Here is a 22,793-nt window from a genome sequence, read left to right as displayed (position 1 = left end):
AACAATAAACTAATAGAAAGAGAAATCAGGAAGACAATTCCATTCACAATAGCATCAAAAAGAATAAAATACCTAGGAATAAACCTAACTAAGGAAGTGAAAGACCTATACCCTGAAAACTATAAGACACTCTTAAGAGAAATTAAAGAGGACACTAACAAATGGAAACTCATCCCATGCTCCTGGCTAGGAAGAATTAATATCCTCAAAATGGCCATCCTGCCCAAAGCAATATACAGATTCGAGGCAATCCCTATGAAACTACCAACAGCATTCTTCAATGAACTGGAACAAATAGTTCAAAAATTCATATGGAAACACCAAAGACCCTGAATAGCTAAAGCAATCCTGAGAAAGAAGAATAAAGTTGGGGGGAACTCACTCCCCAAATTCAAGCTCTACTACAAAGCCACAGTAATCAAGACAATTTGGTACTGGCACAAGAACAGAGCCACACACCAATGGAACAGAATAGAGACTCCAAACATTAACCCGAACATATATGGTCAACTAGTATTCAATAAAGGGGCCGTGGACATACAATGGGGAAATGACAGTCTCTTCAACAGATGGTGCTGGCAAAACTGGACAGCTACATGTGAGAGAATGAAACTGGATCACTGTCTAACCCTATACACAAAAGTAAATTCGAAATGGATCAAAGACTTTAATGAAAGTCATGAAACCATAAAACTCTTAGAAAAAAACAGGCAAAAATCTCTTAGACATAAACATGAGTGACCTCTTCTTGAACATATCTCCCCAGGCAAGGGAAACAAATGAAAAAATGAACAAATGGGACTATATCAAGCTGAAAAGCTTCTGTACAGCAAAGGACACCATCAATAGAACAAAAAGGTATCCTACAGTATGGGAGAATATATTCGTAAATGATAGATCCAATAAAGGGTTGACATCCAAAATATATAAAGAGCTCACACTCCTCAACGAACAAAAAGCAAATAATCCAATTAAAAAATAGGCAGAGGAGCTGAATAGACAGTTCTCTAAAGAAGAAATTCAGATGGCCAACAGACACATGAAAAGATGCTCCATGTCGCTTGTCATCAGAGAAATACAAATGGAAGCCACAATGAGATATCATCTCACACCAGTAAGGATGGCTACCATCCAAAAGACAAACAACAACAAATGTTGGCGAGGTTGTGGAGAAAGGGGAACCCTCCTACACTGCTGGTGATAATGTAAATTAGTTCAACCATTGTGGAATGCAGTAAGGAGGTTCCTCAAAGTGCTCAAAATAGAAATACCATTTGACCCAGGAATTCCAATTCTAGGAATTTACCCCAAGAATGCAGCACTCCACTTTGTAAAAGACAGATGCACCCCTATGTTTATCGCTGTACTATTTACAATAGCCAAGATATGGAAGCAAACTAAATGTCCATCACTAGATGAATGGATAAAGAAGATGTGGTACATATACACAATGGAATATTACTCAGCCATAAGAAAAAAACAAATCCTACCATTAGCAACAACATGGATGGAGCTAGAGGGTATTATGCTCAGTGAAATAAGCCAGGCGGAGAAAGACAAGTACCAAATGATTTCACTCATATGTGGAGTATAAGAACAAAAGAAAACTGAAGGAACAAAACAGCAGCAGAAGTATAGAACCCAAGAATGGACTAATAGTTACCAAAGGGAAAGGGACTGGGGAGGACAGGTGGGAAGGGAGGGATAAGGGCGGGAAAAAAAGAAAGGGGGCATTACGATTAGCATGTATAGTGTGGGGGGGGGGCACGGGGAGGGCTGTGCAACACAGAGAAGACAAGTAGTGATTTTACAGCATCTTACTATGTTGATGGACAGTGACTGTGAACGGGGATGTGGGGGGGACTTGTTGAAGGGGGGAGCCTAGTAAACATAATGTCCTTCAAGTAATTGTAGATTAATGATACCAAAATAAAATTTAAATAAATAAATTTAGTGTACACACCAAATGTATGTTGTGCCCTATGAAATAGTCGGTTAAATGTGTTTCACTTTCAGATAAAATTAGTCTGTGTAAGCTACAGGCTTACTACAGTAGCCTTTTTCTGAATTACAGGGGTGAATCTGCAGCCACCACCATATTATATCATGTTTACCTTTATTTAGAAACCATTCTATCCCATGAATGCTATTTCCATTTGCATTCACGCCAGTTAAAACCAAAGGAACAAAGCAGTAAGCTTTTTACGCAGTGAATAAGTTGTAGCAATATTTTTACACTCATATCCCAGTAGCTTTCTCAGGAGAGTGTGATTATAATTGGCAGCAGTATAGCTTACCAAGTGCCTGCTACCCATTGCAATTCATCAGAGGTAGAATCTTTATTAAGCACTACAAGGAAACCAATGTGATAAACATAACCAACAAAATGCAACTCCAATAATGATTATAATTTACTGCAATATAGGTGAGTCACTAAGGGGATTTTCTTCAATTATCTTTTCTCCAGGTCACTTCAGGTAGTTGTCCTAAGTCGGTGTTGGTTCAGCTTTCATATTCCAGAGACAATGGGTCAGCTGCTTTCTCTTTCTCCTTAGTCATTCTTATGTTCTTGCTCTGAGAAGTTCTTGTGGGAAAAGAATAGTATTCTTAGTTTTGTCATAACCTGTGTCTCTTCTCCCTTACTATTGGCCACTGTTTATTTCTGTTTCCATTTATTACTCATTTTAACCTATGATGCTTTTCCTTCCTAGTAGAGTGCTCTAATTTGGCTGCACTGTCTCACCATCTGACATGCAAATGCAGTAACCTTGCCAGGTCCTCTCCTTTTGTTAGTTCCCGGGAAAATTTTGTTCCGTTTTTACAGGTAAAGAATTATAGTGACTACCTCTTACTTGCTAATGGAGCAGCACTTAACAGTTAATCTCAGTTTAGCTACATGAGGCAAAGTCATGAGCCACTCCAGAGTTCCTTTAGAAATACATACAGTCAAATTCTGTGTTACGGTCGTGTCTTGTGTAGCAGTATCTCCCTCTGCTGGCACTGCTGTCCTGGTCTTGGTGCAGTTGAGTTTGGCAAGATAAAAGAAAAATTTGTGAGGGGGAAAGATATAAAATTGTGAATTATGTCCCCTTCATTCCTTTACCACCATTCCAATTCCTAGAAACTTTTCGACGACATTGCCTCTTATTTTCTTTCTTAATTTTAGAAAACAGTGGACCAGTTGAGTTAGCCAGTCCTTAATGCTCTTATTTCCCATCATTTTGGGTAACAAATCTTTTAATTGCCCATTCTAATTTTTAATGAGATCATTACTTTAAGGATGATAGTATTTTATTTCTCTGCCCATTTTTGTATGTAGGTAACAATCAAAGGAAATATATCCAGGCAATCAGAATTGATAAATGATTCTCTGTTCCAAACCTTTCATTGAATTCTTGGCAGTTGCTTTTATTAAACTAAGCAAAGTTGAGAATACAATAGGTGTTGATTCTAGTCACTTCTCATTTGTAGGTAGTAGTAGAGGTCTAAGATGGTCCACTTGCTGAATTCTTAAAGCAAAAGTTCCCCAAGTTTTTTTTGTTATGTCCTTAGTGTCTTAGTAATATTTTCATAGTGTTTCTAAGCTGCCCTCATCTCCTGCTCCAAATTAATTTTTGCATGGTATTTGCTTTTTTCCCCAGCAATGCAAAAATATGATATCAGTGAAAAGAATGTAGTGAGATCTAATGTTCTAACAATAATAAAGAATCTCCTTGAACTAGTAGCTCACGTGGTGTTCACCAGTTGTTGCCTTTACTTTGAAAATTGGAAATATACACGGAACCCCTCCATGTTTGCTGCAGTGTTTGGGGATACCTTGGCACACAATTTGGAAACAATAGGTCTGAGGACATTTTAATATTGACTTTATATGTGTGTGTGGTAAAATACACATAACATAAAATTTAGTATTTTTAACAATTTTTAAGTGGACAGGTCAGTGGCATTAAGTACATTGACAGTATTGTATAACTATCACCACTACCCACATCCAAAATTTTTCATCATCCCAAATAGAAACTCTGTATCCATTAAACAACAACTCCCTGTTCTATCCTCCCCCGGCCCCTAGTAACGTCCATTCTACTTTCTGTCTCTCTGGAATTTGCCTATTCCAGGTATATCATATAAGTGGAATCATGAAGCATCCTTTTGTGTCTGGCCTATTTTGCTTAGCATATCTTCCAGGTTCATCCTTGTTGTAGAATGTATTAGAATTTCCTTCTTTTTAAGGTTTTAATTTCCTTCTTTTTAATATTCCATTGAACATGTAAAACACATTTTGTTTATCCATTTATCTGTTGACAGACAGTTGAGTTGCTTCCACCTTTTGGCTGTTACAAATAGTGTTGCTATGAACATTCGCTTTACAAGTGTCTATGTGAGTCCTTGCTGTCAATTCTTTTGGGTATATATACAAAGTAGTGGAATTGCAGGGCCATAGGTAATTTAGCTTTTTGAGGAATTGCCAAATTGTTTTCTACAGTAGCCACATCATTTTACATTCCCAGCAGCAATGCACAAGGGTTCCAGTTCCTCCACATCCTTGCCAACACTTAGTATGTTGTTTTTGGTAACAGCTACCCTGTTGGTTTTGATTTGGATTTTCCTAAGGATTAGTGATATTGAGCATCTTTTCATGTGATTTTTAGCCATTTGTATATCTTCAAAGAAATATTTATTAAAGTCCCTTGTCCTTTTTTTTTTTCTGTACTATGGAAAGCTGTAGTCCCTTTGTTTTGATATTTTCATGAATAATTTTTGCAGTCTGTTCCTGTGTGTAATCACCGAAGTCTCTGCTCCTTTAGCTCTTGTTCTACTGTTTTTACAGAGATTTTCTTGAATGTCAAGACCTCTTCCAGTCTTTGCAGATTGCCCCTGTTCCTAGGTACTCCTTCAACTCTTAGCTAGGTCTGCGCTAAGCTTAGTAATCAGCCTGCAGAGAAAATTAATGGTCTTCTCAGGTCTTCTGAGCATACAAGTTGCTTTCTAAATTCCCCTGAAGACTTTGCTGCTTTGCATGCCTCCATTTCCCAGTCTCCCCCTGGCTTCTCTTCCAGGCCTTAGGTGGTCTATTGTGAATGTCTGCTTTTCTTGCCCCGGATATCTCTGAGCCTGTAGTGGCCTTGCCGCTTTTATCAGCAGTGCCTGCCCTTTACCCACCTGAGCTCTGAGTTGGATGCTACAGAGGCAAGTGCCTTCTGACAGTCCTTCAGGTATCCCTCAGGCAGATTAAAATAGACATTCACAGTAATTTATATTCCTACAGAAGGAGGAAATTGGGAACCATTTTGCTGCTGCTTCAAGAACGAGGGCATCACTGCACCAGAGAGAGGGTGGGGAAATAGGGGAAAACACTGCAAAATCCCCCTACTATTTGAAGATGGCTTTTTCTTGATTGGGTAAATAACAATAAAGTTGCTGTTAACTTTTGACTATGTCTGCCATTTTACGGACATTCCTCCTGTTGATTGTGAATATCATTTTATTCATTGCAAGGCAAATACATCATCATTTGTTCCATCTTCATATTACTCATTCAACCCAGTGCTTACACATGTCATGAATTCGAGAGGCTAGAGGTCTAGGGCATTTGGCTCAGTATTACAGCTCCCCTCTGAACTAGCAGTTTAATTATTTTGATAAATTTTCACAGGGATTTTTACAGTTAGATACTCCATAAAGGAGTAGTTTTTATTGCCCAATCATCCAGGGCCTTTTTGCCAGTCTATATAGTGGCCCAAGATTTTGTGAATATCCAGATCTGTCCCCAAAGGCCCATTGTGCTGTTTTACCTTTACTACCTTGCACCATGGTTTTACTGTCTGTAAACCATGGCTGGTTTTAAAAAACCTTTTAACTCTCATTTAGGCAGTGGTATGCTGGTAATGGGTAAAGAGTGACCATAGCCAAAAGAAAACCCCTGTTTGTTGCATTTGTTGGTTTTTGTTGTGTAAACACCTCCATTATAGCCAATATCAAGCTTAAAACATGGCCCCACTGATTTTAGAGTTGGAAAGAGGCACAGTGGCTCTTGCAGGCTGGCTTTTGCAGTTCATTACCATGAACTCCCAGTATTAAAAGAAGTGTTGTGATTTCCTTTGTCTGATAATCATTGGGCTCATATCATACAGCAGGCCAAACTGGGAGGCCCTGAGAGGACATTTCTGGCAATGGCTTCAAAGACAGTAAATTGGCCTCTTATGTGAATGCAGTAAACTCCTGCACCTACCCCCTGGAGCACACTCCTGCATTTGACAGTTCTGTTAATGAGCTCTCCTGAATGGCCTTCTCCTTTTTTGAATGATTCTTTGACAGCAAGTAGGTCTTCGTGGGCATTTTTTCCTTGGGATTAATTGATGACCTTCAATGATAGGTGCCGTTTTGACCAATACGCAATAACAAGGTAGCTATAGTCTTTGAAAAGGGCTATATTGAACATCTAGGTCAGTCAACTTTCCAGTCTCTAATGAGCTCGAGAGTCTGCCAAGGTGTAGTAATCAGTTTCTACCCAAGGCTCCTGTCTTCCTTCATGTGTCAGCATTGAGGATACTTCCAAAAAAATTTGGAGAATTGAGGTCATAATGTCCTAGACTCTAGGGCCTAGAGGCATTGCCTGGGAGACAATCTTTTGTAAATCTTACATTGATTATTTTGGCTTAGGGCCTTATTCAGTAAATTCAGTTGCTTTTTCCTGGCTTTATTAGTAGGCTTAGCAGCATCCTTGAGTGGGTGATAGGCTTTGCCAAGACCCAAATTGTCCCACTAGTCTGGGCTGTCTGTCTAGGGAGAGGTCATAAGGAATACTAAATTATTTTTAAAAATTAAGGATATCCTTGATATTTCTGGCACACATTATTCCCAAAAATTTCACAGGTTGGGCCAGGCCTTGAGTTTCAGTTAGGTTTTATTAGCCAACTTTTTTGTCACATGAGTAAGAAAGAATGCAAAAGATTTCCTCTTGTTTCACATATTGTCCACCAGTTTGCCTTTGTCAGAGCTTTTAATTATAGCCATCCCAGTATATATGTAATATGTGATACCTCACTGTGGTTTTAATTTATACTTCTCTGGTGACGGTGATTCTAGGAACCCTCTTACATGTTTGTTAGCCTTTTTTTTCTGTCTCTTTTATCAAATGCAAGCTCTGCTTGCTTGCCCATTTGAAAAAAGTTGTGGTGTTTGTCTTTCTTGCATATATATGTAGGAGCTTTTAAGAATACATTCTGCATGTGAGTGGTTTATTAGTTAAATATGTTTGTTCTTCCTTTTCTTACAGTTTGTTGCCTTCCTTTTCATTCTCATAATGACATTTTTTCCAGTTTGTTCCAGTTTGGAACAAACCTTCTTCCAGTTTGTTGCTTTCTTTTTCATTCTCATAATGACATTTTTTGATGAACAGAAAATCTTAATTTTAATGAAGTCCAGTTTTCAATCTCTTGTAATTAGTGTTTTATGTATCCTTTTAAAGAAATCTTTATCTAACCCAAGGTCCATTAGACATTTCCCCCTTGTTTTCTTTTAAAAGCTTGATTGCTTTAGATTGTACGTTTAGATCTATGATCTAGCACAGATTAATTTGAAGGCATGATATAAAGTAGGAATTGAGGGTAATTATTTCTATATGGATACAAGTTGATCCTGTATCATCTACTGAAATGACCAACTTTTCCTCACTGCAGTGGATCATTTGCCATAAATCAAGGGTGTACATGTTGGGTGTGTGTGGGAGTACTCCATTTCTGGACTCTTTATTGCATTGGACCAATATCACACTGTCTTAATTACTTGGCTTTGTAGAAGTAAAGACATATGGATGGGGAAGGAAGAAATTAAAATGTCTTTATTAGTAAATGATATAATCCTATATGTAGAAAATTGTAAAACCTATAATAAAATAAGCAGAACTTTCTTTTTTCTTTTTTTAAATGTTTATTAAGGTACTATTGATATACACTCTTATGAAGGTTTCACATGAAAAAACAATGTAGTTACTACATTTACCCATATTATCAAGTCACCACCCATACACCAATGCAGTCACTGCCCATCAGTGTAGTAAGATGCCACAGATTCACTATTTGCCTTCTCTGTGCTACACTGTTTTCCCCATGACCCCCCACACCATGTGTACTAAGCATAATACCCCTCAATCCCCATCTTCCTCCCTCCTGACCTGCCCTCCCACACCCTTCCTCTTTGGTAACCACTAGTTCCTTCTTGGAGTCTGTGAGTCTGCAAATAAGCAGAACTTTCAAATGAATTTAGTGAGGTTTTAAAATTCAGAGTCCATATAGAAAATTAATTGACTTTATATATATAGCAAAGAACATTTGAAAATTGAAATAAAACAATTACATTTTTGGTAGCATCAAAAAATGTTAAATACTTGGAGTAAACTTTATGAAACATGTGCAAGACCTTTACACTGAAAACTGTAAGACATTGCTGAGAGAAATTAAAGAAGACATAAATAAATTAAGAAGCGTGCCATATTCATGGTTTGAATGGTTAAGCTTTTAATTCTTTCTTAATTCATTTATCTCTGTCAAAATTCCAGTATGCTCTTTAAAAAGGAATGTACAAGTCCATCCCAATATTTATATGGACATGCTCAGGGTCTAGCCAAGTAATATTTAAAGAATATTGTAGGACAAAGTTGTAGGACTTACGCTACCTAAGTCCAGCACTTAACTGCAAATGTGGTTACATCATAAAATGAAGGCAGTTTGGTACTAGTGAAAGAATCGACGTGGAACACAAAAGGAGCCCGAACATAGGCTTACCCATGTAGAATCAACTGATTTTCAGTATAGGTGCCAGGGTAACAATGGAGAAAAGATAGTTCTTTCAACAAATGGTGCTGGAATAAATATATATTTGTATGGGAAAAAAGTGAACCTTGACCCTTGCTTCATGACCATATACAAAATTTGAAGTACATCATTTATGTAAATGTAAAGCCTAAAACTATATAAACTTACAGGAGAAAACATGGAAGAAAATTACTGTGACCTTAGGGTTGGTTAATATTTCTTAGAACACAAAAATATTAAGCTCAAAAGAGAAAAAGATGATAAATTAAACTTCATTAAAATAAAAATATTTCCTCCATTGACACCATTAACTAAAATCAACAGGCAGGCCACAGACTGGGAGAAAATATTTACTACATATATCTGGCAGAGGACTTGTTTTCAGAATATATAAAGAACTCTTACTACATAGTAATAGGACACACAACTCAAAGAAAATGTGCAAGAGTTGAGCAGGTACTTCACACAAGAGATCTATGAATGGCTGATAAACATTTGAAAAGATGCATATCATCATTAAACAAGTTATGCAAATTAAAATTATGAGCTACAAGTGCATACAAAAGAAAATGAAATTTAAAAGACTGAAATAAGTCATAGTAATGTAATGTACGGCATGATGAATATAGGTGACAATTCTACATTGCATATTTGAAAGTTGTGGAGGGAGTAGATCTTAGCGGTTCTCATCATAACAAAAAAATTTTTGTAACTATGTGGTGATGGATTTTAACTAGAATTACTATGGTGATCATTTCACAATATAGACAGATATTAAATGGTTGCTTTATACCTGAACTAATATAATTTTATATATCAATTAGCTACAATAAATAATAAATATATATTTTACATATTTGCACATTTACATATATAGAAACTGTCCATACCAAGTGTTCGTGAGAATGTGGAACATCTAGAACTCTCACACATGGTGTGTGTGTAAAATGATGCAACTGCTTTAGGAAATAATTTGCCAGTTTCTTGTGAAATTAATATTATCCAGCAATATTACTCTGGATATTTATCCAAGAGAATTGAAAACATGTTTGAAAAAAGGCTTGTACAGCATATTCATTACTATTTTATTCACAATAGCCAACAACTACAAATAGCCCAAATATCCATTAACAGGGGACTAAATAGACAAATTGCAGTATGTTCAAACACTACAATGGAATATTACTGAACAACAGAAAGGAGCAAACTACCTTATACAGTGTGAATGAATCTTACAAACTTTATACTATATGAGAGAATTCATATACAAAAGAGTATTGTTAGGGTCTCAACTGAGCTGGAGAAAGCTGATCAGCCAGGTGTCACAGTAACAGATTAAAACTAGGCCAAAATGAAACTAAGAGTCACTAAACTATGACAGTATAAGCAAGAGGCTAAACTGGAGAAAGCACTAACTCCCTGCTGTTCTATTTTTTTCTTTTGGTTTCATTAATATAAAATCACATGAGCACCATTTGTGGTAACTAGATTCCCCCCATTATCAAGTCACCACAACATACCCCATTACAGTCACTGTCCATCAGCATAATAAGATGCTGTAGAGTCACTACTTGTCTTCTCTGTGCTATACTGCCTTCCCTGTGCCCCCACCCCCCACATTATGTGTGCTAATTGTAATGCCCCTTATTCCCCTTATTCCTCCCATTCCACCCACCGTCCCCAGTCCCTTTCCCTTTGGTAACTGTTAGTCCATTCTTGGGTTCTGTGAGTCTGCTGCCATTTTGTTCCTTCAGTTTTTGCTTTGTTCTTATGCTCCACAGATGAGTAAAATCATTTGGTAATTGTCTTTCTCCACCTGGCTTATTTCACTGAGCATAATACCCTCTAGCTCTATCCATGTTGTTGCAAATGGTACAATTTGTTTTCTTTTTATGGCTGAATAATATTCCATTGTGGATATGTACTACATCTTCTTTATCCATTCATTACTCATCGACACTTAGGTTGCTTCCATTTCTTGGCTATTATAAATAGTGCTGCAATAAACATAGGGGTGCATATGTCTTTTTCAAACTGGGCTCCTATATTCTTAGGGTAAGTTCCTAGGAGTGGAATTCCTGGGTCAAATGGTATTTCTATTTTTAGTTTTTTGAGGAATCTCCATACTGCTTTCCATAATGTTTGAACTAGTTTACATTCCCACCAGCAGTGTAGGAAGGTTCCCCTTTCTCTGCATCCTCACCAGCATTTGTTGTTCCTAGTCTTTTCTACGTTGGCCATCCTAACTGGTGTGAGGTGATATCTCATTGTGGTTTAAATTTGCATTTCCCTGATAATTAGCAATGTGCCTGTTGGCCATCTGAATTTCTTCTTCGGAGAATTGTCTGTTCAGATCCTCTGCCCATTTTTTAATCGGGTTATTTGCTTTTTGGGTGTTGAGGTGTGTGTTCTTTATATGTTTTGGATCTTAACCCCTTGTTGGATATGTCATTTACAAATATATTCTCCCACTGTAGGATGCCTTTTTATTCTGCTGATGGTGTCCTCTGCTGTACAGAAGCTTTTTAGCATGATGTAGTCCTATTTGTTCATTTTTGCTTTTGTTTCTCTTGCCCAAGGAGATGCATTCAGGAAAAAGTTGCTCATGTTTATATTCAGGAGATTTTTGCCTGTGTTTTCTTCCAAGAGTTTTATGGTTTCATAACTTACATTCAGGCCTTTGATCCATTTTGAGTTTACTTTCGTGTATGGAGTTAGACAATAATCCAGTTTCATTCTCTTGCATGTAGCTGTCCAGTTTTGCCAACACCAGCTGTTGAAGAGGCTGTCATTTCCCCATTGTATGTCCACGGCTCCTTTATCATATATTAATTGACCATATATGCTTGGGTTTATATCTGGGCTCTCTAGTCTGTTCCATTGGTCTATGGGTCTGTTCTTGTGCCCCTCCTGTTCCATTTTTAACTATGAAACTATGTGCCCAGTTGAGGGTCAGATGGATCAGCACAGACATGTGGGTCACTCACTGCTTAGGTAACCCTGAACAAAAAGTTCCTGCAGTTTTATGGATCCAGGTTGATGGGACGAAGGGAGTGCAGGGAGGAAGGAGAGACTGCAGGATTAGGGTTAGGAAAGTACTATTTGCTGAGCCAGAGTTGGGGAAAGTATCTTTCCTCCCCACTCTGTCAGGAGGTCTCTTTCTGAGGGTGACTCCAGACAAAGAGACCTCTGAGTGGCTAGGAATGCAGATATGCAAAAGAGCTTGGTCAGCCAGCTGGTTCTGAGGCCTTGACTGCAGCTGCCTTTAGAGACTGAAATGCATTGGTTGTGTAAAGTCTGAAATGGCAAGGGCAGCTTCTTCCTTGGAGGCCTGCCTGGTGAAGTCTTTGTAATTACCTATGCTTGGGTCTAAAAACTCATTCATAAGTTTTTGGTTGGGAGCTGGACTCTGCAAGTATACATTGAACCCATTTATATAGAACTCTGGAATTAGCACCTAATTTACATAGTAAAGGAACACATATTTGTACTTCCCTGAAATTGGGGAGTGGGGGAGATTTATTGCAAAAGGGCATGGGGTGACTTTTTTAACAGGGATTTTTGTTATACCATTGTAGACAGTTATCAAAACTCATCAAATGTACACTTAAAATGCATGCATTTTTGACATGATGTAAATTATATCTTAAAGTTGATTTTAAAAGTAAAGAAAATTAAAAAGGTTTACTTGAATCCTGTTAGTACTTGGTGAATATATGTGAATGTGTGTACTACAACTTAACAATTTTTGACTATAAATTATGAACAGGTAAGTCAAGTATAAATATAAAATGTGAAACTAGATGGTATGGGTCAAGTTACACTGTACATTTGATTTTGTCCAAACAGCTGAAAAGAAAGTGGTAGTGAAAAGAATCATGATTACTATCTGAAATTTACTTTTTTATTAAACTGATGTTCTGTTCATGTTTAGTTCACAAGAATTTGCATGTTATAAAACTTTGTCATATAGTGGCATGAAGCAGTAATACTCTTGTATCTTAAAAAACATTGTTTAATGTTTATTATAGTAAAATATTCATAACAAAATTTACCATTTTAACCATTTCTAATGGTATAGTTCAGTGGCATTAAATACATTCACATTGATGTGCAGCCTTCACCACTGTCTATCTTCAGAATGTTTTTATTTGCCTTATTCTTGAGTCAAATTTCTGTAAGGTTTGTCATGAAATCTTCCGTCCAAGTTTTTTGAAATGCACCTCTATACTTCTATATAGCATGCTTTCCATTGCCACTTCTTTATTCCCTCCACTCCAGTTTTATCATGATGCATTAACTTAATTGCTATTGAAGATGGGGAAGATGTTATAGGATAGAAAAACAAAAACCACTCTAGGTATTTCAAGCAGAACGGGCCTTTATATTGGGAATTCACAAGTTACAGAATTATTACAAGTGCTGGGACATAAGTCAAGGACCATCTCTAGACCATCTCTAGGTCATGATATTGTTGCATTCTCGAGGTCAGAAAGCTGTTTTTTCTGCTGCCACCACAAATAGCTGTCATGTGAAGAAGGCTCATACTAGACATTAGATTGCAGTGTCTGCCACCAGAAATACTTAAGTCTGCTGACCTTGCATGTTGAAAGCAGATGGCCTCTGTCTTTTTCTTCCATATCTTGCTAGAGTACATTTACTTGGTAGAACCTTTTTTAACAAAAAGACCATGAGCTACTAAGAGAATGGGAAATAATTGCCCAAATAAGACCCTGAGAATGCACCTCCATAGGAATTCTGTGATTTTAATGCTGTATAACTCTGATTCAGTTATTACTCCTTTCCAGAGACACATTTTTTTACACGAATTGGAGTGTATTTTGTTTTTCCTTCCTTTCTTCTCTTCTCCCCTTCTACCTTTATTAGACATATGTTAGAGCTTTTATTTTTTCATCTCCATGTCTCTTAACTTTTTTTCATATTTTTCAACTCTGTTGCTGTATTCTGGGGAATTTCTTCCCTTGTTTCTCCAAGTCATTATTTCTCTGTTGCGGTGTTTTCTAGTTTTTACTTCATCTATAGAGTTTCAACTTCAGTGAACATATTTCTCATTTATACCATTTATACTTGGTCCTTTTTTATACCTATCCATGCTTTATTTAAGAACTGCCTGCTCTTATTTAATGTTTGTGTTGCTTTATCTATTTGGCAATTTAAAAGTTATACCTATTTTGAAGGTTGATTTCAGATTGCCTTGATTTCTTTAATTGTTCAAGCGTGAATCTCTACCCCTCTTTTTATCTACATCTGTACTGTTTATCCGTACATGAGATTCCTTCATATATCTTATAGCTTTTTAATGACTGTGAGCTTATTTTCAAAAGAATTACCTTATAAAGGAATCTAGCTCATAACCTACTTTTCTTTTCAAATTTCTGACTAGACTTTATGGTCTCAGGTTATATCTTAGGTTGATATAACCTAAAAATAGTTATATCAACAAACATAACTAGTTTTATGTTAGTTGATTGGCTTAAATCAAGATTTGGATTCCTCACCCAACCATGGCAAACGCTTTTGGTTTTGATCTTGAGTAGTTAACATTTCCACCTAGTTTGATCCTTTTATCTGGCAAAGATATTTAGCAGGTGGTTGGAGATCATCTGATTGGAACTTAAGGAAAGGGAAATTCTGTGTAGTTGAACTCTAACCCTCAAGCCTATTTGGTCTCAACATTCTTATGGACTACTTGGTTTAAAGTCCCACTCTCTAACTGTTATAGTTTGATTTTGACTTGTGAATGTTTCCCTTTCTTCCATTTGAGCTTATCTATGTCTAAAAAAGTATATTTAAATATATTTTAGTCAGTATTCCAAAGTTTGGAATGGTGGCTCTCAGGAGGCATTCCAACAAACGCTCAGAATGAGATTTGAATTTTTAGTTCCTCAAAATGAACCAGAATGAGATTTGAATTTATAGTTCCTCAAAGTGAAGAGTCAAAAAAGAATCAAACTGGATATGAGACCTGACCTGAAGCAGGCTAATTTCATCATAGTGAAATATTACAGACATAGATATTTCTTTCATTGATGTAAAGTTATTATTTATTAAAATAATTTTATTTAAACATTGTGATAAAGTATAAAAGGTACCTAAATTTGTTGGTTCAAGTATAGGCCTAATCACCTATTAAATGGTGAACGGTATTAACATTTTGAGACATGGTGGTATAGTCACTGTCATATTTCTGCTTATGAGTCTTTTGTGTAAGTCACCATCTTTGTTAAAGAAAATTATTGTGCATCTACTAAGAAATATAACTAAGAATTTTCTACAAATGCAAAATATCCCCAGGAATGGAAATAAATGTTTTTTAAAACAAAATTATGGAATATTTCAGATTTATATAGTTTTGACTCTAACAAATGATAAATTTAGCTACTTACCTCGCAAGTCAGTAGCAGTAACTAACTAGGACGTTGCTTCAGGGTGTAACAGATGGCTTCTAAATAGCTTGGTGAAGAAAATGTTTGCTAAAGGTGACAGAATGTACCTACCCTGTTTCCCATATGCACTAGGTCATTGGTACTGTAAAGGTCTTAACTTCAGGAAGTTGTTAAGCTTGAGGTCAGGGAGTAATTCCAAAGCATTTAAATAAATAAAGTATATATCCCCCAGCTGGTAATATTTTATTTTAGGTTCCTACATGCTAAGATGAAATATGTACGCTTTTTTCTACATGACATGCAGTATAGAATCCATGTGGGGTGTGTATGTGTGTGTGTGAGAGAAAGATGTGCAATATTTGGTGCATGATGTATATTGTGTATGTGTATATTAGGCGTGAGATTGAAGGAGTTTGTAACATCCTAATATGAAATGGAATACTCATTTGCTGGTTTCTGTTAAGATTATTTTATAATTTTTGCTAGCAAGTAAATAATGCTGTATATTCTCTTTTATTTTACAATATGTATTTTAAACTGTTTATTATGAAAAACTGCAAACATACTAAAGTAGGGGAATAAACCCCAGTGAATTTATTACCCAGCTTCAACAGTTACCCTTCATTTTTCTTGTCAGTTAACCGTGTTTCATCAAAACCCCCATATTCTGTCTGTCCTGTGAATCCTGCTCCTCCTCCAAATCTGCACTCTCTACTCCCACCCCAGGATAATATGTACTAATTAGTATTATGTACTTCCACCAGGAGGCTTATAATGTTTGATTGCTGTTTTGTAAATGCTTTAATATTTATGACAGAATAAGGTTCAGTTTTTGGTTTCTCTTCGTTTTCTTTGTAGTCTATAAAAGGTTTTCTTCCACAGTAGTAGTGTAAAATGTCAAGTTATTCATGCAGCCATTTTGCAGTAGTTGTGATTATATTATATAAATCAACACATGGAGATGGAATTTTCTTTAAAGAAGTAAAATTGTTTTAAAATGAAAGATCATCATGTCTTGGAAAAAATTATTTTGCAAAAAGTTAACAGCATACATTGTTTAATTTATTTAATATTTTGGAACACTGTTCAGTTGTATTACTATTAATTTTATAACTAATATTTTTAACTCAGTTAATTTACCATTTTGAGATTTTTTAAACATATTTTGGAAACATTTTTAGTGAACATACACTTCTAGGTCCTAAGAAACTCTTCATAGTATGGTGTACAAAAGAGAGTACAATACTTACATATGTTGTATAGTTGAAATTATCTCACAATTTTAGCTATGAGAAGAATATAAGTGTTTATTGAAGGAAATATCTATATATAGTTCAGCTTCCTATTTTTTTCCTTTTTGTATTGTATTTTTATTCTACCTTAACCATGGAATATCTGTTTTAGGACCATATTATTACATACTTTTTATTAATGAAAGCATTTATTAAGAATAACTCTGAAGAAATTACATGAACTTTTGAAGTCCTCAGACAAATGAGGTGGATGGGTTTGTTTCTTGACATTAAGCAAGAAAACAGAGCTATAAGGCTAACATTTATTTTACCCTCTTCAAAGATTTTGTTTCTAGTCATTGTATTTTGAAACCTAGATGTTGTCCTTAACATTAGTTTGAAAAGTGAAATGCATAGTTTGCATGCAGCACTATCATTGGGAATGATTACTGTAATTTTAGCAAATGGCATGGATAAGCATTGTATCAATTACACAATGTATAAATTGCTAAATATTCAAAAAAAGTATAACTGTTATTAGAGTTTCTTGATTCTCATCTATGTATCTGTTAATGTTTCTATTAGTACTTACTATAAATAAGCTATATAAACTGTAGAAAGTTATTAAATAGCTTTCTGATAAAAATCTGTTAGTAAGCATTGTGATGTATGATGAATTAAGAACCTTACATGATTATTTTTACTTTACTTTAGAAAGACATTTTCTGTTAGCTGTTGTTTTATTTAATTTCAAGTGCCTGCTCATACCAGTTGTCATTAGAGATCAATTTGACTTGCTCTAATACTTTCTTACCTTTGATTTGCCAAGAACTTCAGTTGGTTGTGTGGAAATGCAAGCCTTTGTGTTAAGGAGTGTGTCATTGCATCATAACTTGGCACCCACACAAATCTTATGAAAACAGGCTGTTTGTTCCCTAGAGAAACTATTCTATAAGCTGACTTTGTTTTTATATTCTGTTCTGTGCTAGATTAAGTGATTTAGTTTAGTTTGGCCTAAGGCAAAACGTTTCAGGATATTGTAGAAAATCCTGTATCTGATTAGCCCTCTGAAAATAATACTAGTTTTAAAGTTTTGCATTTTCAAAATTTATCACTGAGCTGTGCAATGCCATGTCTATTCTCGAAGTGTCTTTTGTAACTGGCACTAAAAACTATTGCAGTGTCCCAAGTGGTATATTATTTTGCCCTCCAAGTTTTGAAAAATGTGGAAGTCGTGCATTTTAAACACCAAATATTTATTTCCTCTTAATCTGATGTACTTCTGTGACCTTCAGTGTTGAGTAATTAATTTTTTTAGTAATTTCTTGATTACCAAAACATGTAACACCGGGTAGTATCTGCAACAAGGACAAAATAGTTGTAATGTGGAAAAATTTACTTTTATTATTAAGTTTTTAAATTTTTAGAATCCTGAACACTAAGATTATTGTTAATAGCTCCTAACTGAACAAAGAAATGTGATTGTTTTAAGAAATATTTGCTTAATTCTCAAGAAATTTATTAATTTTAAACTTTAATATTCCAAAGCTGCCATGTATTAGATTATTTGAACTTTCAACTCTATTTGCTTGTTTAACAAGCAAACAACCATAGCAAAGAACAATTATAAAGGATAATTAGGAAGTAGTTTTCTAAAGTTTCAAGGGAGACATAAAAATTACCTTCTTTCTATTCATTTTGGATCTCTCAGTTATGTAGTTTCCATCAGATTCTTGTTTAATCCCAAGGTTATTAACAAATATTTATTAAAGTTAAAAAAATACAAATACATGGTTTAAAAAATCTAATTATACAGATAGATATCAAATGAAGTAGAAATACTTCTTACTCTTACTCTCTCAATCTCCCTACCTTAGCCTAGGCCCCTTATTCAGAGGAACTACTGGTAATAGTTTCCTGTGTATTCTTCTAGAAAAAAATATTGTGCCTATTCAAGCATGTATGTGTATATATAGGCGTAATTTGCCTTTTTTCCTGTTTTTAATTTATTCATGTTCTGTACCTATATTTTTTTGGCTAAAGACATATTTTGGATAGGAAATTTGTTTTCTTCACTGTTTTATATCTAACTTCTAGAAAGTGTCTGACACTCAGTATATAGGTGCTTAAGAAACACTTGTTGAAAGAATCTTCCACACTTAGTATATACATATCTTTTGCATTTATGGAACAAATCATATTGATTTGCTATATGGTTGTACCACATTTTATTTTACCAGTTTTCTATTGATGAACATTTATGTTATGTTAGGTTTTTGTTAGTCATCCGTCCATCCATCTATCCACCTGTCTCCCCATGAAATATATACTGAGTACTTACTGTATTCCAAACACACTTCTAAGGATACAGATGGAGAAATTCAAAGACCCACTTGCATGTAATTTCTATGTACACAGTTGGCTGAAATATTTCAAAAGCAATGATAAAATCTAAACAAATTAGTTTCATGAAGGCAGTAGCATAGGCAATGTGATAAGCAGAGTTTCTGCTTTAGTTAGGATGGCCAGGCAAAACCTTTTTGGAGAGATGACTTTGAACAAGACCTAAATGATGTAAAAAAAAAGGTTTAGAAATCTAGAAAAGAGGATTCTAGGCAGAGGGAATAGCAAGTATAAAAGTTGTGAGGCAAGAATAAGCTTGGTGAGTTCAAGGGAGAAAGAAGTACAGTATGATTACAGCATGAGTATTTTCTCTTACAAATACTGCTTCAGTGAGTAACTTTGTACATATTTGTCTAAATACTTCTGGTAGTGGAACTGAGGAGTCAAATAGTATATGCATTTAGAATTTTGATAACTATGGTGTTGGCCACTTTTATCCCTATCCTTTCTTCCTAAATCTCTTCTTAATAGGGAGTGGGTTGCGATGTGAAGCCCGGTGAGTTAATGGAATCCTTTTTAGGAGAGAATGTGCCAGACCCTGAATGTCTGAGAGAGTTTTGTCTAATAAGGTAAAAATCCAGCAGTAGAACACATACATATATCGTATATGTTGAGTTACGTGATAAAATATTTGGCTCTCAGAAATACACTACTCTCCTTTTGGCCTTTTCATGAAGCCATTTCAATGCAGAAATTATCAACATTTCTCCAGCTAGGAGATACACAGTTGGAAGTTTTTTAGAGTTTCAGTTGGAGAGAAGACAGTATTATAAGTGATCCGTAGTTTGACACTATTGAGTTCAATTGACATTAATTTTTGGTTTAACTAAGAAAGCATTATGAAAAAAATGCCATTAACCAAAGTCAGCCAGAAACCTTGCCATAATGTGACTTTTGTGGAGGAAGGTAGGAAGGGCATCTCCTATTTAAAATAAGTTTTTTAAAATCCTAGGTATTGTTATATTGGAGAATGAAATCCTGTTTTTAAGTGCTTATTAAAAAGATGCTGTTTAATTTTAAAGAATAAATTTCAGAAACACTTATCAATTTTTAGCCAGATTAGAAATTTTAAACTAGTCAAAGAACAGATTTCGTTTTGTGAGGTGTTTTACTGCTGATTAAACAAAGTCAAGTCACATTTGAGGAGAGCACAGGGATGTTTGTTTAAATTTTCCTAACCTACCTTTTTTGATGGGGTGTACATAGGAAATTTGGGCAGATATATTCAGGTTCCCATGTACCTATAGAGAGCAGAGAGTATGCAGTTTCCTTAATTATTATTTATTTTGCCTTTTGTGTAGGAAGACTCACTTCCTTTGAGAATTAAAAACAATTTGGAGGCATGAGGTTTAGAATCTGTGAAGGAGAAGATTTTAATTTAACAGATGATAAGATGGTATATTTTCTCTGTTATAGTCAAGATTTTCTTTTTGTTTTTTAATGTAGGTAGTTTTTCCATTGCTATTTATAAACTTTAGTTGGAAATTGATTTTTTGCTATTTGGTGCTGGTATGCATTAGTAATGATAAAGCAATTAACTTATATTTTGTCTGTAATGTACTGTTAGCATTTTGATTAAGAAGCCTAATTTATCTGATGTCTACTATAAAATCATCCTATTAGTTTAAATGTGAATATGTAATTTTTGATTGAAAAAAGTTCTTGATATCAGATCTTTAAGGTGACTGTAAGGAAAGGAATTAGTATTTTATAAATCTTAATCTTTGTCTTAGTCTTTGTCCTAAAGAGGATAGTAGTATAAAATATGTTGCATGTTTACAGAAATCTTCTATTCCTATTACAATATGCAGATATATAAGTTGTAATTATTTGAATCATTAGAACATCTAATTTTTGCTTGACAATATGCAAATATGCCATTAAGTCTGTTTTTAAAGATTTTTCCAGTTTAATGTCTGAATCCAAATTCATAAAGAGTTGGAAAAATGAGATGTCTGAGCTATAGGATTCACAGGGATTTCATATGAAGCCTATTTAATCAGGATAACACTGTTATTAATATTCATAATGTCAGCTGGAACACAAATGACAGACTACAGGGCCTAAAAATTTTACTTGGTGAATTTATTAAAAGTAGCTTAAAAAATTAATGGAATATAAGTAAAGTTGGTGCATATGAAAATCTTGTGTTAGCAGAAGAAAAAATCTCTTAGAACTTTTTTTTAAGACCAGTTTGCATTGATGCCTTTTGACAGATTTCATTGGTACTTAATGAAGAAAGATGCATGAATGGTCATTTAAGAGGATTTAAACACATTGGCACATTAATTTTTACATGAATAATAAGTACTTTCCAAAAGCAATTAGCTTACAGTGTACAAGATATGAATTGAAAAATAAGACTGACATCAAGGGCAAAGCAAATGTGCTGTACATTTTAAACTTAGTGGCAGGTCTTTTTATACGTTGATTTATTTTTATAGTTTACATAGGATATGACTTCAAATATGGTTATTCTAATGCATTTGAAAGCATGTTAGAAGGACACTAATACTCCCTTCCCCAAAATATTGGCAGTTTTGAACATTACACACTGCAAGTATTATTCTTACTTATTGGAGAATTAAGCATTTGTTGTGCTATTGGTAATATTTAAGAATATGTTCAATTCTGCAGAAAGTCAAAGGGATGATTCTAATTGGGCTTAGTGCTATAAATCCATATGTGTTAACATAGACTTACTGATTGTAGCATAACTCAAATATATAAAAAATAAACCTCTTAAAGTTAAGTGTGAGAAATTTAGTTAAGGATCATCTGAGTGCCATACAAGTAAATTTGTTCTGAATTTTAGCCTATGAAAATAAAAGCTAGGAACAGCTTAAGCAAAAACCAGGATGCATTTTATTTTGTGTACTACCTGTTACTCTTTGTATTTTAAAGTATGCTTATTGTGACATTATATAAGTGTTCTAGTTTTTATTTTTATTATTGAAGGTCATTGCACATTTTATATATAGCATTTGTGTGTGTGTGTGTGTATGTATATACCACCATGTATAGTCACAATAACACTTGAATATTTTGTTTTGCATTTTTCAGAGATTGTTTTTCTTACAAATTTTAGTACTTATAAAAGTATAGTTTAGTTATTATCTGTAACATTCCAGTTAGGGTTAACCAGTGGAGAATGTAAGTATTGGCCTGGCAGTCCAAAAGGGTACTAAAAGTTTCCCTTGCAATTTGTCAATATTATATATGGATGATTTAGTTTCATTAGACATAAAGTAATTGCCTGGTATGTTTTGGGACTCTTACTTAGAGTTTGATTGGAAAAAGCATTGATTACCAGGTGCATAAGAATTATGACAGTATAAACTACATTAAGGACTTTTTGTTTAGGGAATGAAGTCAAATTGGTATATTGGTTATTATTATTTTTCCAGTGGCTTTTTAAAAGTTAGCTTTTTTTTGTTGTAGATTTTTTGTTTTCAGCTCTATATTCACTTATATGCCCAGGAGAGGGCAGTATTTTACTATGTCAGGCTTATAAAAGAATTAGCCCTGCTTAGACTGTCAATGTTTCTTGTAATTACTCCCAGTATATTTGTTGCTTGCTTATGAATTAACTTGCATTTATGGAACTAAATCATTCCAATCATTTAATTACACCTGAGGAGCTGAACTATAATTGCTTGCTTCCAACTAGGATCTGATATGGCTTGAGCAGTATTAATTTGATGTTTACTTTTCTGAGTGCTAAAAGCATTAAAATGATTGTGCAATGGGATTACATTTTACTAATTGCTGGCATTCATTAGCTGGGTAAATGATGAGGAAGAGTGACTGTATATTACAGAGGGATAAAATTATGGTTTTAAATAGTATATTACTAAGCACATTAAGACCTGTAAGACATGTTTTAAAATACTCCAGAGGTTATTAAAGACTGTATTTTCTACATGTCTTGCTAT

The 22,793-nt window shown here is 34.7% G+C and overlaps 1 protein-coding gene across 1 annotated transcript in view; it reads left to right on the top strand.

Annotated features, from left to right (window-relative positions):
- Nucleotides 1-22,793, top strand: part of MIPOL1 (mirror-image polydactyly 1) — a 323,728-nt gene that overhangs the window by 32,569 nt on the left and 268,366 nt on the right. The window lies entirely within an intron of this gene.

This window comes from Manis pentadactyla, chromosome 11 (assembly GCF_030020395.1).
Source record: "Manis pentadactyla isolate mManPen7 chromosome 11, mManPen7.hap1, whole genome shotgun sequence".
In the NCBI taxonomy this organism is placed as follows: domain Eukaryota; kingdom Metazoa; phylum Chordata; class Mammalia; order Pholidota; family Manidae; genus Manis; species Manis pentadactyla.
This window is presented reverse-complemented; position numbering and strand designations above follow the sequence as displayed.